The sequence below is a fragment of the Schistocerca nitens genome, chromosome 3, assembly GCF_023898315.1.
Source record: "Schistocerca nitens isolate TAMUIC-IGC-003100 chromosome 3, iqSchNite1.1, whole genome shotgun sequence".
In the NCBI taxonomy this organism is placed as follows: Eukaryota; Metazoa; Arthropoda; class Insecta; order Orthoptera; family Acrididae; genus Schistocerca; species Schistocerca nitens.
In genome coordinates, this window is record NC_064616.1 from 66,101,952 (window position 1) to 66,116,123 (window position 14,172).

Consider the following 14,172-nt stretch of genomic DNA (forward strand, 5'->3'; position numbering starts at 1 on the left):
TTCTGTATCCCAGTTTTAGCATCACCCAGGAACAACGACATGGACGTAGTAGAATGATGTTCCCATGGGGTGCTTCATTAGTGTGAGTCCCCTTGCCTCTCAAATGCTGGGGTTGTGAGTTCCTTGCCTCTCACAATTTGGGGTGCTTAATTAATGAAATTAGCCATGTAGAAATTGTTCAAAATTATCCCCATTTGCTTCAATGCATAAGGTCAATCGTCTGCGAATATTTTCCACACATCCCATGGTATGGCTGCACACGGTCCTCGGATGCATTGCTCCATATCGTTTCTGATTGAGGGCTGTCTTTCATAAACAATATTTTTTAAATAACCCCTGAAGAAAAAATGAGGAGATATTAGGTCTGTTGAATGTGGAGGCCACTGAACTGGTGTGCCGCGTCCTATCCACCGACCAGGGTGGCACGTTCCACACATTTTTAGCATAATGGGGAGCTGCTCCGTCCTGTTGGAACCACATTCGTTGCCTAGTTTCTAAATCAAAATCTTCCATTAGCTCCAACAAATCATCGTGGAGAAGTTGTAAATAAGATTCCCCAGTAACATTTCAGTAAAAAAAAATAAATAAAATAAAATAAATTACGGTCCTATCAGGTGACCATTTAAAATTCCACACCAGACAATTAACGACCATTTGTGTTGATTGTCAACGGGTCTGTGCCCGTCTGGATTGACAGGGGACCAATAATGACAATCATGACGATTTAATTCGCCATTGTGTTTGAATGTGGTTTCATCGGTGAATGTAACGTATCTAAAAAAAATCTTTGTCACCTCTTATCATTTCCAAGGCCCATTGGCAGAAATGCACTCGTATTTGCATATCTTTCAGTGTTAATGCCTGTGTCAGTGTGATATGATACGCATGATATTTATGTGCCTTCAAAATCCTCATAACAGTTGATTTCGGTATTCCAGTTTGTCTCTGAATCGCACAGGATCCAGTTGAACACATGCGAGAACGGTAAGGGTCCGGCGACATTTTCATTGTATTCGCGATTACGAGGTGGACGGTGCATGTATCCATTTCGAGCTCGTTGAGTGCAATTTCGAATAATGTTTTCGCTTGGATGTCGTCTGTTTGGGAAACGATACGCATAAAATTGTGCAGCTGCAGTGTAATTGTTATGGCAGTCACCTAAAATTAACATCATATCACCAATCTCTGTACGAGGATAGTGAGCCATGTTTCACTAAGGAATAATTTACTCTCGTCAGTTGATGTTTACGGTTCAAAATCTGAAAGTGAAGTGACGTCTGATTGCGAACTATAGCTCAGTATAAAGGTTGGTGCAATGCAGTTTGGCCACGGTAGGGCCACAGTCGGGTGAGTAATGCAATTGTGAAGAGTTCCCTAACGAGATTTTAATACCATTCCGCCTCCCTCCATCAAAAACTGTGGCGGGTAGGGTAATTTTGCAAAAAAAATAGCTTAATTTGGCATAATGAAAGAATTGGTGCACATTTTGTATCGATTTGATGCGTCCTTCTCTGATCATTCTAAATAAATTGGAGTTCTTCCCTCAATTTTAATTGTTCTCGATTTCAGCGCCATTTGTCAATGGTTTAAAAAAATGTTTCAGCCAAAACTTAATTACTTTTTTATGGAGAATCCGAATCTGCAATAAAAATGGGGGTTTCCATTTAAGATTTAAAAGCTACCTCCCACCCAACCCAAGGAGGCGGGGGCTGGGGGTCACGTGTAGTATCATTTGATGTCCCCCCTTGAGCTTAAGAACTTGTCTTACCCACTATTTTTACCTGATGTATACTTTTCGAGATAATCACATCCGAAACTTCAGATTCTTTTCACATTTCATTTGTGTTAATTCAGCTTGAATCACAAAGTTCATTGGCTGCCTATATTATCACTAACGATTTGTTATGGCTGGGCACCCGGTCGGTGTTTTGCGTACAAGAAGTTCAGTAGGGCGGGCAGTTCTGCACCTGACTGCACAAATAAGAGTCAAAACCAAGGGTGCTCTTCAGGCTGAACCGCTTATTGCCTCGATCTTCTGATGTTGACAATCACAAGCACAAGCTGCAGCACTTGTTTTTCACTAATGTGTCCTCTTTTGATTTGGTGTTAGCTTGTCCGGAGTGTTAATCAGTTGCTGTTCTAGGATACTTTTTATATAAGTCAAGTTTTGAGCATGTAGCATATCTCGAAATTTGTCCAGCCAGTAAAGCAAAGGTATGTTAAGTTATCACTTGCAGCTGTTGTTGTTGTAGCTGGGAGATGAAAAGTTAGTACCGAGATATCGCAAGTCGTGCTGTTTAACGGTACGCAGCTACTTTGCAGCTTTAACCGCTCCGTACCTGTAAATCGCACATGTTCATAGCAGTTCCCAATAACCGCTACTGTATTGTACGCGGAATATATCCAGTGTATCCCATGTCATAAACGGAGGATGTATTAACTTGCACATTGTTAAGCTGAAGGTTGTCGGAAGCCAGTGAGGCCACAGAGACACAGTTCAGAGAGCAAGCAGATATGTTAGCATTTAGGTTACCAGAGGTAAACAGTAACGCTAGAGCTTTGCGAACTGCAGACGCTGTGTAAAGCGTTCCCAGGAGAATTAACTGGTAATTTCATCCACTGCCTAAGCGCTGTTGTAAGACTTCACAGTAGAAGATGGTCACAGACAGGCACGTCTCAGCATAGGCACCGAGCTTGAGACTTGCGTCTGAGAACGCCAGCGTCAGTGGTTTTCCACAGGTTAGAGAGATGGGATATGGGTAAAACTGCTAACTGCTAGGACAGTCCTCAGGGCGGGGCGCAGTGACGTAAGACACTGTCGTCACTAGCCATAATAGGAACGGCAATGACGTTCAGCTTTCAGCTGAACACTGTTGTTACCAAACGTGAAGTTGGTTAATGTGAAGGCCAGAAACATCCCACCTACGGAGTAGGAGGGAGGGAAGGACGTGAGGTGCAGAGTCCCACATCAAACTGATGGATGCCTGTGGATTGGCGGCCACACTATAATAGATAGGGAGAAATAGTGTGCCTCCACAATCCTTTAAAAACCCATGTTTTTGTTTTCAGACAGAGTTCTCAGTCAGATCACTGCGTCGCCAACTCCGTGTCGCTCGTCGCGAGCCTCTGGTAAGCTGCGACAAGCCGGTTTTTCTCACATGGAGTGATGCTTTCTGAGACTATACTGACAATGCTGCTAGTGTTTGCTACTTCTTTTAGTTCTCACTCCACGGACTCAGACAGTGATTTCTGTTGAGCAACCAGCTGCATCCTTTGCTTTTTCTCATGTTTAGAGTTAGGCTTCAGTGTAGTAGTCTGATTGCAGTTAAATAGTTCCCTGCGTCTCTCGCTGCGAGCATCCTATCGAGTCCCGAAATCCGCGCCTCTCGTGGATGCCCTGGGACAGTGTCTGGCGCTGACCTTGCTTTCACTGGTAGTTTGTCTTTCCGCATTTTCTCCTAACCGCTCGAAAACTTCAGACTGACCTGGAATCCCCTGTCTTCCCTCTACTGTATATTAGGACACGACACCCTGCTCTCCGAAAATATGCTTGTAGCACCAGGATGTCCCACAGGCATCCTTATGCTCCTGCTCCACCTAGAAATACCTGTGCCTTGCGTGTTCCTGTGGCGGTACGGATTAGTCCTAAAGGGCATATAGTGACTTGCTCTTGCTGACCAAGTTTGTCTGCTGACATTATTGTACGCGTTTTCCCTCCGGGTGAAATTAGTAATACGTCCTTTGCTCTGGCTTGCACGTATTTTGGATCAAATGGCTCTGAGCACTATGGGACTTAACGTCTGAGGTCATCAGTCCCCTAGGACTTAGAACTACTTGAACCTAACTAACCTAAGGACATCACACACATCCATGCCCGAGGTAGGATTCGAACCTGTGACCGTAGCAGTCGCGCAGTTCCAGACTGAAGCGCCTAGAACCGCTCGGCCACACCGTATTTTCCTACGGCCTCCCATCTCTCCGAGTATGGGTGGACGGTATAACATTCGTACCAGACATCAGTGCTTGCTACAGGGAATTGGACTCTCACATACAGTTGAGCATGGTCGGTGCCAACTTTTACTGTTTGGAGGTAGTAAAACAGCGACAGAGCTTTCTCGTCTGGAGAAGCAATGGTTCTAGCGTAGCCCATAGTTCCAGCTACGCCTTCCGTATACCAGCCAAGAATTATCTCGCTGGCATGAGGTAGAGGTTAGCCGCCCATGGGTCGAGTGATGTACAGTCGTGGACAAAACGAGCTAGACCCCTCGCCTTTTCGTTATGCTGATCCGCACAGCTTTAAAGTCTGCTACACAGGATAACAGGTAAGGTGACGAAGTGCTACCGACATACTATGCAAGTTCGCTCAGCTGATGTGCTGAGATAGCTAGCACTGGAGAAACTCGCGCTTCGAAGACGCCACAGCATCGTCTGCCACCACTTCGTGGGAAACGAAATACCTCAAGTATAAGCCAATGTGTTGTATTCGCATATATGTGACTATGACTTGGATCTAAAGTGTGGTTATGGATAGTACGTATGCCCAGATTGCGAATCTAACATCATGAATAAAGACAAGCGGAAATGAATTAGGCGTCCTTCCACTTCCGTAACATCAAATATATTTTAGTTATTCTTTCTTAAATGGACTGCGCAGAAAATCATTCACCAGAAGTGAATAACTTTTTAGTAACACCAGATGACATTAACAGCTTGCCGGCGCGGGTTATCCGTGCGGTCAAGGGCGTCATATCGCCGACCGCGCGGCTCCTTGCGCCGTCAGTTCGAATCCTTCCCCGGGCGTGGATGTGTGTTAGAGTAGGTAGGCTGAAGTAGTTCTATGTCTAGGGGACTGATGACCTAAGCAGTTTGGAGGCATAGTTCTTAGAGCAATTTTTGACCTTTCGCGTAAATTTTACCGATTTACGTAACGAACTCCTAACAACGGAAATAGCTACCACAGTTACTGAAGATGAGGGCCGCATAATAATTTCCCCTACTCTTTATTCTAAATGTTCCAGTTGCATTCGATACATCAGCATATTAATCGTGGCTACGCTTTCGATCCAAATCACGTTTACAGGAATGCAAATAAAATCCATTTGCCTATACACGTGGTAATTCAGATTCCACTATTAATGCCACCGCGTTTTAGATGTGCGAGCATACCTTAAGGAACACTTCGGCTAATGAACGTTTTCTGGCTGTGGCACGTCTAATGAAGAATTCTAAACATTGTAGAATACGTTTGGCAGCTACGTCGCCGTATATTTCCTGGGGTGGTGCAGAATTATCCTACTAAATTTAATCGCTAACAACAGTTTTATGTTATTTCGATAAACATCCCGAATGACTTTCACATAAGCGGTGACATACAGGTAGACAATACATGTTTTTGAGTCCACAAAGCTCTATGCAACAGGAACTGCAGATAATATTGCCATTTTCATTGCGAAATTACCGGCTTATTCATGTCTTGGGTAATAATGGTTCAAATGGCTCTGAGCACTATGGGACTCAACTGCTGAGGTCATAAGTCCCCTAGAACTTAGAACTACTTAAACCTAACTAACCTAAGGACAACACACACATCCACGCCCGAGGTAGGATTCGAACCTGCGACCGTAGTGGTCGCGCGGTTCCAGACTGTAGCGCCAGAACCGCTCGGCCACCAGCGGCCGGCTCTTGGGTAATAATAGAGGGCTGTTTGCCTGGGTTGTGTGCTAGCGTAGTGAAAGGTGTTTGCTACTGGAAGGGAGGTCTGGTTTGTTTTCGTTTCTAATCTCGATGGAGGCAGATAGACTATCAGTAAAGGAATTTTAAAAAATTCTCGCGTCCCTAATACGTTTTATCGCTACCTTTATTCTGTACCGGCGTCCTGTGGATGTCGATATGAAAGTCTTGTAGAATTTCATATTTGTTACTGCCTACGTTTTTCCGCTTCTGTCAGTAATTGAATTGACTTAAGTGTGGCACTGAATGATTTTTAACTGAATTTCGTTATTAATCTTCACACGTTGCTAAATTTGCGCACTTTCATGGAAGGTCAGCATCGGTAATCCAGTATGACTGGTCTGAAAGTTGACACAGACCATTTCCCGGCCGAATGCGCATAATATTTTGCTAGTTCGTAACGAACTGGGTTATTTTGTCTTATTAAAACAGTTATGTTATCTCGATAAGCTGAAATTCAGTTTTATTAGTGCAGTTCGTACTAATTAGCGTTTCTTCTTCCATTTATATCTTATATTTAGGTGTTGTGGTTAACACACTAATCAGCATTAATATAGTCTTACACATGACTAAAAACAGTCTGACAAATTTCGGATAGTTTTTCAATTTCACGCCTGTGCATAGTATGTTGGTAGCACTTCGTCGCCTTGCCTTTTATGCTGTGCGGATCTGCATAACGAAAAGGCGAGGGGTCTCGCTCGTTTTGTCCACGATTGTACACTGAGGTGACAGCTCCTAGCATCGTGTCGGACCTCCTTTTGCAGCAACTCGACGTGTCACAGACTCGCAACTCTTCCGAAGCCCCTTGCAGGAATATTGAGGCATGCTATCTCTGTAGCCGTCCATAATTGCTAAAGTGTTGCCAGTGCAGGATTTTGTGTGACATCTAGATTACGTCCCATAAATGTTAGATGGTTGGCCAATTCATTCTCTCATATTGTCCAGAATATTCTTCAAACCAATCGTGCACAATTATGGCCCAGTCACTTGGCGCATTGTCGTCCATAAATATTCCATCGTTGTTTGGGAACGTGAAGTCAATGATCGGTTTAGTTGGATATGAGGACCCTGTCCATTCCATGTATACCACACAATTATGAGGCCGCCACTATCTTTCACAGTGTCCTGTTGACAACTTGGGTCAATGGTTTTGTGAGGTTTGCGCTACACTCCAGCACTACCATCATCTCTTACGAACTGAAATCGAGACTCATCTGACCAGGCCACGGTTTTTCAGTCGTCAAGAGTCCAACCGATATAATCACGAGCCGAAGACAGGCGCTGCAGGTGATGTGCTGTTAGCAAAGGCACTCGCGTCGGTCCTTTGCTGTAATTGCCTATTAGCGGCCAATTTTGCCGCACTGTCCTAACGGAAGCGTTCGTTGTACGTCCGAGATTGATTTCTGCGGTTATTTCACGCAGCGTTGCTTGTCTACTAGCACTGACAACTCTACGCAAACACCACTGCTCTCAGTCGTTTCTGAGAGCTACCCCATGTGGATTATGATACACAGATAACTGACCTCCAGCTGGAATCCTGCGTTTCATCATCAGGGTTGCCGTCAATGAGCCATGAGGCTTAAATACGAGGCCTGTTCAGAAAGTAAGCTCCGATTGATTGCCAAATTGAAACCACAGTGAACATCAGAAATGTTTTACTTGTAACAATTAGCTACACCTTTCAGCTACTTCTCTACGTAGTCGCCGTTCTGACTTAGACTTTTGTCATAGCGTTGTACCGACTTTTCAATAGCCTCATCATAGAAGGCAGCCGCCAGTGCTTTCCGCCAATTCTCCACGCTGTCCTACACCTCGTTGTCTGTGTCAAAATGTTGTCTTCAAAGACAGCGGTTCATGTGACCAGAGATGAAACTCAGGGGGAGACAATTGCGGACTGTATTGTGGGTAATCTCACATTTCCATTTGAAAACGATGCAGGAGCATCTTCATTGCCCCTGCAGAATGCGGCTGAGAATTGTCTTGAAGAAGAAACAGCACGACAGTTATGTAATGTTAGCTGCATAGCTTCAGGCGAAATTTCTCACCAGGCCCTCGTACTTGGCGGCAGACACTATTCCTAGACATCTTTACGCACTCACTGCGAGCTCAGAAATGAGAAGAGCGACGTGATGCTAACTGGGGTTATACTAGAGACACTACCCAACACATCTGTGCAAAGCTTTATCGGATTTTCATAGTCGTTTCCATTTCGCGACCGATCGGAGCTTACTTTCTGAACGCCCCTCGTAGGTTCATAAATTCCAGCAATAACTTTTCCACTGCTACTCTTTGTGCTACTTCCAAATATTCCATTTCACAAGTAATGCAGTTACACTGGTTGTTTGCTCATCGCTAGGGTCGGACCTTGATCTGTCTACATTATTTTCGCCTAGAACATCTAAATCGGCAACTAGTAATTCCTTAAACAAACGTTCGTCCTTGGTGCCAAAATTACTGACACCGTCTGACACTACTCGCTTACCATTTATTTCCGTACATGTAAATCACTCCTACCTACAACACGTGGTTCTTTATGAAGTTCATCTTTTTCTTCCAGTGATTCAACCACACTCACAATTCGTCTACAGGTAGTTCCGTTCCTACCTTCAACCAAAAGTAATATCCCCATACCTTGCAGCACTTTATCCCCCGAACTGAGCATTGATGAGTTTGGATGCAGTTGAATTGGTTTGTCTTTAATGACGGACGAACTACGCCACAGTTAATCAATGACGACAGTTTACCACAGTTGTAACAATGTTGCTCCGTGTTCTACTGTGTGTTGTTGAAGATCTATTTCAGCATATGCTTATACGGGAAATGTAACCCTAGGATGGCGCGGTATCTTTCAGTTACGTGGGCCAAAACGTCCATATTTTCCCGGAATCACTTTTCTCCAACCCTGAAATCCACTATCACTGAACCTAGCGATTATACATATCTATTCCCCACCCCACATAACTTACACCATAGAGGGTTTAACAGACTCTTTCCCGAGAGGTCCAGACTCACGACAGAGGCGTAGCCCGGTGTCTAATAAAAACTTACCGTCTACTGCACCGATAAATAAACAGTGGGCCTCTGCATACGTTTTTACAGAATTAAAACTTACTGAGAATTCCATTCGGCAGGTTTGGCGTTCCCACTGCAGTTTAATGTTTGTTTGGACCACTGACTGGACTGAGACAGGACCGTTGCTATTTTCTGTATGCATAAATGATTTGGTAGAAGGGGTGGGCAGCAATCTGAAGGTGATCGCTGATGATGCTGTCCCGTACAGGAATGTGTCGAAGATAAGTGACGATAGGTTGATACAAGATGACTTAGACAAAATTTCTACTTGGTGTGATGAATGGCAGCTGGCTCTTAATGTAGAAATATCTAAGTTAATGCCGATAAGTAGGAAAAACAGACCCGTAATGTTCGGGTACAACATTAGTAATCTCTTGCTTGTCACAGTCGTTTAAATATATGGGCGTAACGTTGCGAAACTCTATGGAATGGAAAGAGCATGTGAAAATTGTGCTCGGGAAGGCGAATGGTAGACTTCGGTTTACTGGAAGAATTTTAGGGAAGTGTGGTTCATATGTAACGGCTTTGCCGCATTGGTAACACCGGTTCCTGTCAGATCACCGAAGTTAAGCGCTGTAGGGCTGGGCTAGCACTTGGGTGGGTGACCATCCGGTCTGCCGGCGCTGTTGGCAAGCGGGCTGCATTCGGCCCTTGTGAGGCAACCTGAGGAGCTACTCGATTGACAAGTAGCGGCTCCGGTCTCGTAAACTGACATACGGCCGAGAGAGCGGTGTGCTGACCACATGCCCCTCCGTATCCGCGTCCAGTGACGCCTGTGTTCCGAGGATGACACGGCGGCCGGTCAGTGCCTTTGGGCCTTCATTAACTATTCGGGAGGAATTTAGTTTTTAGGTTGATATGTAAAGGAGACTGCATATAGGATGCTACTGCTCGAGTGTTTCATTGCACAGCAAGTGGCATTGAAACAAGACATCGAAGCAATTCGGAAGGGGGCTGCTTGATTTGTTACCAGTGAGTTCGATCAGCATGCAAGTACCAGGGATATAATTCTAGAGCTCAAACTGGCATTTGAAGCTGACTGAAGAACGATCCTACCGCCGCCAACATACACAGGGACCACGAAGATGAGACACGAGAAATTAGGGCTCTCATACGGAGGCATATGGATAGTCGTTTTTCCCTCGCTCCATCTGCTCGTTTAACAGGAAAGGAAACGACTAGCGGTGGTAAAGATTACCTCCGCCACGCACCGTACGGTGACTAGCTGGGTATGTATGTAGATGTAGGTCCCACGCCATGGCCATTACGCAACAAAGTGGCACATTGTCAGAGAGTACATGTTCTGAGTTCCTGCAGTCAAAGTTCTGCTGTGGTACTGATAACAGGTGCATCACAGTGTGGGAGTGGAGTGATGCGCATCTAGAAACGGACTCCAAAGCTTAAGTACGTGGGGCGCTACTTTTCTTGTGAGGATCAAATTCAGTGTCGCCTCCAGAACGTCTGAAAGGAAACAGATTTTTATCACGATGAGGAATCTCGAATGGCTCCGTGACAAAGTAGTGGATATCTATAGTCGTGGAATTGAAAGATTGGTAGATCCTTCCAACCGTTTATTACAGAGACTTGGTAACGACGATGAAAAATAGTGTCGTGTATCTGTTTCACTTCGATATGTAGTGCAACATTCAACGAAAGTTACAGTACTTGTCATTTCATGATAATGAGTAACTTAGTTTTTGAAGTTCGCTCGTACTTTCTCGAGATGCTGGTGAAAAATTTCTTATCTGGAATAAGGCATTAACAATAAATGAAGTGCGTGTATTGAAAAATAAGAATTATATAACATATTGATACATTTCTGAGAAAAATTGATGGCTGAATTCAAAAAACTTTGAACTCTGTTGTATATTGTGCCCCTAATGTGATTGTTATACTATTACGGAAGTGAGACGAGGCGCGCATTGGCAGTGCGTGAGTGCTGGCTTTCTGTGGACAGGTTCGTCGATATTACGTCGCTAAGGTTCTGTTAGGGAAGAAGGTGAGGTGCAGCGAGGTTTGGAGGCTAGTTAGTGAAGACTGATCGGCGAGTCACATGCAACTCGCGTGGATGATGAAGTCGTGCTAGAGCACAATCAGAATGCTAATCCAGATTGCTCATTTTCCAAGTCTTGCTGCATTAATAAATTTGTTTGTCTGTACCATGTAATTTACTTGGTTTAGTACACAGGTGATAGTTTCAGATAGCTCCGTACAGCTTCGCATACAGACTCTCCCTCATTTTCTGTTCGCAATAGATCATCGAGCTTCTATTGCCAAATGTTCACTGTCTCGTTTAAAACTCCTGGGCATCAGTCGGCAGAGGTTCCAATCGGGCAGTATTCGGAACCAGCGTCACTGGAGCACGCATTGTACTTAGCCCCGGTTTCAACTAGTAGATATAAAGCCCCCACAGAGGTTAGAAAGTGTAGAGTGTTTACCTAAAACGACCTTCGTTAGTAACTTCTATGAATTTAGAATATTAGTGGCAGCAATCAGTGTTTATTAGCGTCTTATAACAAAACGTCTCCTGAAAAACTGGAGTAGCCCCGTCCTATTACTTTCTGTCACAGACTTGGTGTCATTATGAATCAAACAGAGTAGGAAAAGAACAAAAAATATCAGTAGTACTGATCCACATAAATATAATTAAACACGCAATGGTCCATTGTTGTTACAAAACAAGTAAAAAAAACTAGCAGAATGACTGGAGTGTGGGTTCTGCGCTACATTCTCAGGCCTGATGCATTAGACAGGACCACACACGAAAGAACCACGCTGAGTTTTCTGGACATAAACGTAGAATTACTTCGGCTGTAAGTACATCTTTAAATTTCAGAAACACTAAGTTCTTACCACAATTAGTAATTTGTGCTCAACGTGTTATCTCGTAAAGGATGGCTGCATGTGCGATTCGTGGAGAGAGCGCTCATGACCCAGCCTTGTTATAACCATCCCCACCTTTTTGCATGAGCTATTCATTTAAATACTCCAGAATGTATACCAATTAGGTTGCCTTCACGGTATGCTGATGCGCTAGTTCCATACTTAACAATGATACACAACCGCTCGCTCGACGACAATTCGTACCCAAAGACTGGAATGTTGCACAGGTCTCACAAATATTCATGAAAAGCTAGTAAGAGTAATCCACTAAACTATGGGCCAATATGATTAAAGACGATATGCAGCATGACTTTGGAACATATATTGTGTTCGTTCTTGTGAAACACAGCTACCTCCTTACACACACGAAGTGTTGAGTGCTACTGACGAAGAGTTTCAAATTGATTCCGCATTTCTAGATTTCCAAAAGGCTTTTGAAACTGTACCACATTATCGGCTTGTAGTGGAACTGCGTGCTTAAGGAATATCGTGTCAGTTATGTGACTAGATTCGTGACTTCTTGTCAGAGAGGGGACAGTTCGTAATATTTGACGAAAAGTAATCGAGTAAAACAGATGTGATTTCTGGCGTTCCCCAAGGTAGTGTTACAGTACCTCTACTGTTCCTTAAGTAGATAAACGATTTAGGAGATAATCTGAGCAGCTGTCGTAAGTTGTTTGCAGAAGATGCTGTCGTATATCATCTAGTAAAGTCATCAAACGATCAAAACAAATTGCAAAACTATTTAGAAAATCTATCTGTATGGTGCAAAAATTGGCAATTGACCCTAAATAATGAAAAGAGTGAGGTCATCCATATTAGTGCTATAAGGAATCCGTTAAACTTCGATTACACGATGAATCAGTCAAATCTAAAAGCCGTAAATCCAACTAAATACTACGAATTACAGTTACAATTTAAATTGGAAAGAACAGACACAAAATGTTATGGGGAAGGCCAACCGACGATTGCGTTTTATTGTCAGAACACTTAGGAAATGTAACGGATCTACTAGAGAGACTGCCTACACTACGCTTGTCCGGCCTCTTTTGGAGTACTGCTGCACCGTCTGGGTTCCTTACCAGATACGATTAGCAGAGTACGTCGAGAAAGTTCAAAGAAGTGCAGCACGTTTTGCGTTATCGCGAAATAGGGGTGAGAGTGTGTCTGACATGATTCGATATTTGAGGTAGGGGTCAATCCATACAAAGTGGTCCAAGAAAAAAAATAACTGCTTGCTTGACCATCTCAGAAAAATATTATGTTTGCTGGGTGAATTCCCCAATGTTTAGTAGTCACACAAAAATATTTTTAAAAAATTGTTTATTATTTTAGAAATGTCGGCCATTTGTGATACAGGCCGCATATGTTTTTTCGTATTTCTAAGCATCTACTTTTTTACAATTATTCAGATGTGGATTGTCCTAAGCCTTTCAAATAATATGCGTTTAGTTCAACACACTCTGGGCTACAAATTAACATCATCATCATTTAGCGTTATGAATTCTTTATTATATTTTAATAGTTCAAAGTTACCAGCCACAAATTAAAAAAAACTCAATTTTTGAACCGTACTTTTCCGAAGAAAGATTAATTTCTGAGCTTTAATATTTTTTCTGCTGTTACACTGTATAGTATAGTTACGTTTTATAGAGTATCAATGGTGAGCAGCTTACACTTAAAAAATACACTATTTTAAAAAATGGATTTTTTAATTTTTCCATTTTGTGCCTGCAATATTTTTGTTGGGGGACAAGATAAAAATCTGAAAATTTCACAGTTAATAGATCTTTATGATATCAAACTTCAGTATAAATTTCAACTTTGAGATTCAATTGGAAGTTATGGAAAAAAGATTACAAACATGAGTCACCAGTACGTTTTTTAACATCTGCGATATTTAGGCTTAGGGAATAAAATATATCAGTTACAGTATATAATTTAATCATATGTATGATTACTTACTTTTTTTATTGAAAACAAGCCTACTAATTACATTATATTTTTCTCTTGTTATTTGTTTTTAGTACATCGCTCATTGAACATTTGAGAAATTTGTTCACTCAGTTTGGTTTTAGATTATAAGTTCGCCCAGTCACAGTTGTAAATTCCATGGGAGACAGCTTCCTTAGTACATTTTTAAAATATGTCCTTGGTCCTGGAGGGTGATAAAATACATGTAAATCTTGGTTTTGACAGTCAATATTATCAACTTCGCCTATCCACCACTCTTCATCGTAAACACAACCCACTATGCCTTTATTTTGAAGAACCAGTTGTACAAGTTTTCCACACTGATGAAGTTCACTATCAGGCGAAGTTGATGTGATTTTACTCTTCAGTAAGTAGTGTGAATGGGGTACAAAACAATGAAAATATCGAGTGCCTTTAATCTTGTGACAAGTGTTGTACGTTTCCTTCAAGACATTGTCATAGGCTTCTTGTATTTCCTCACATTCCTTTGATATGTTTTTTACAGAATTCATA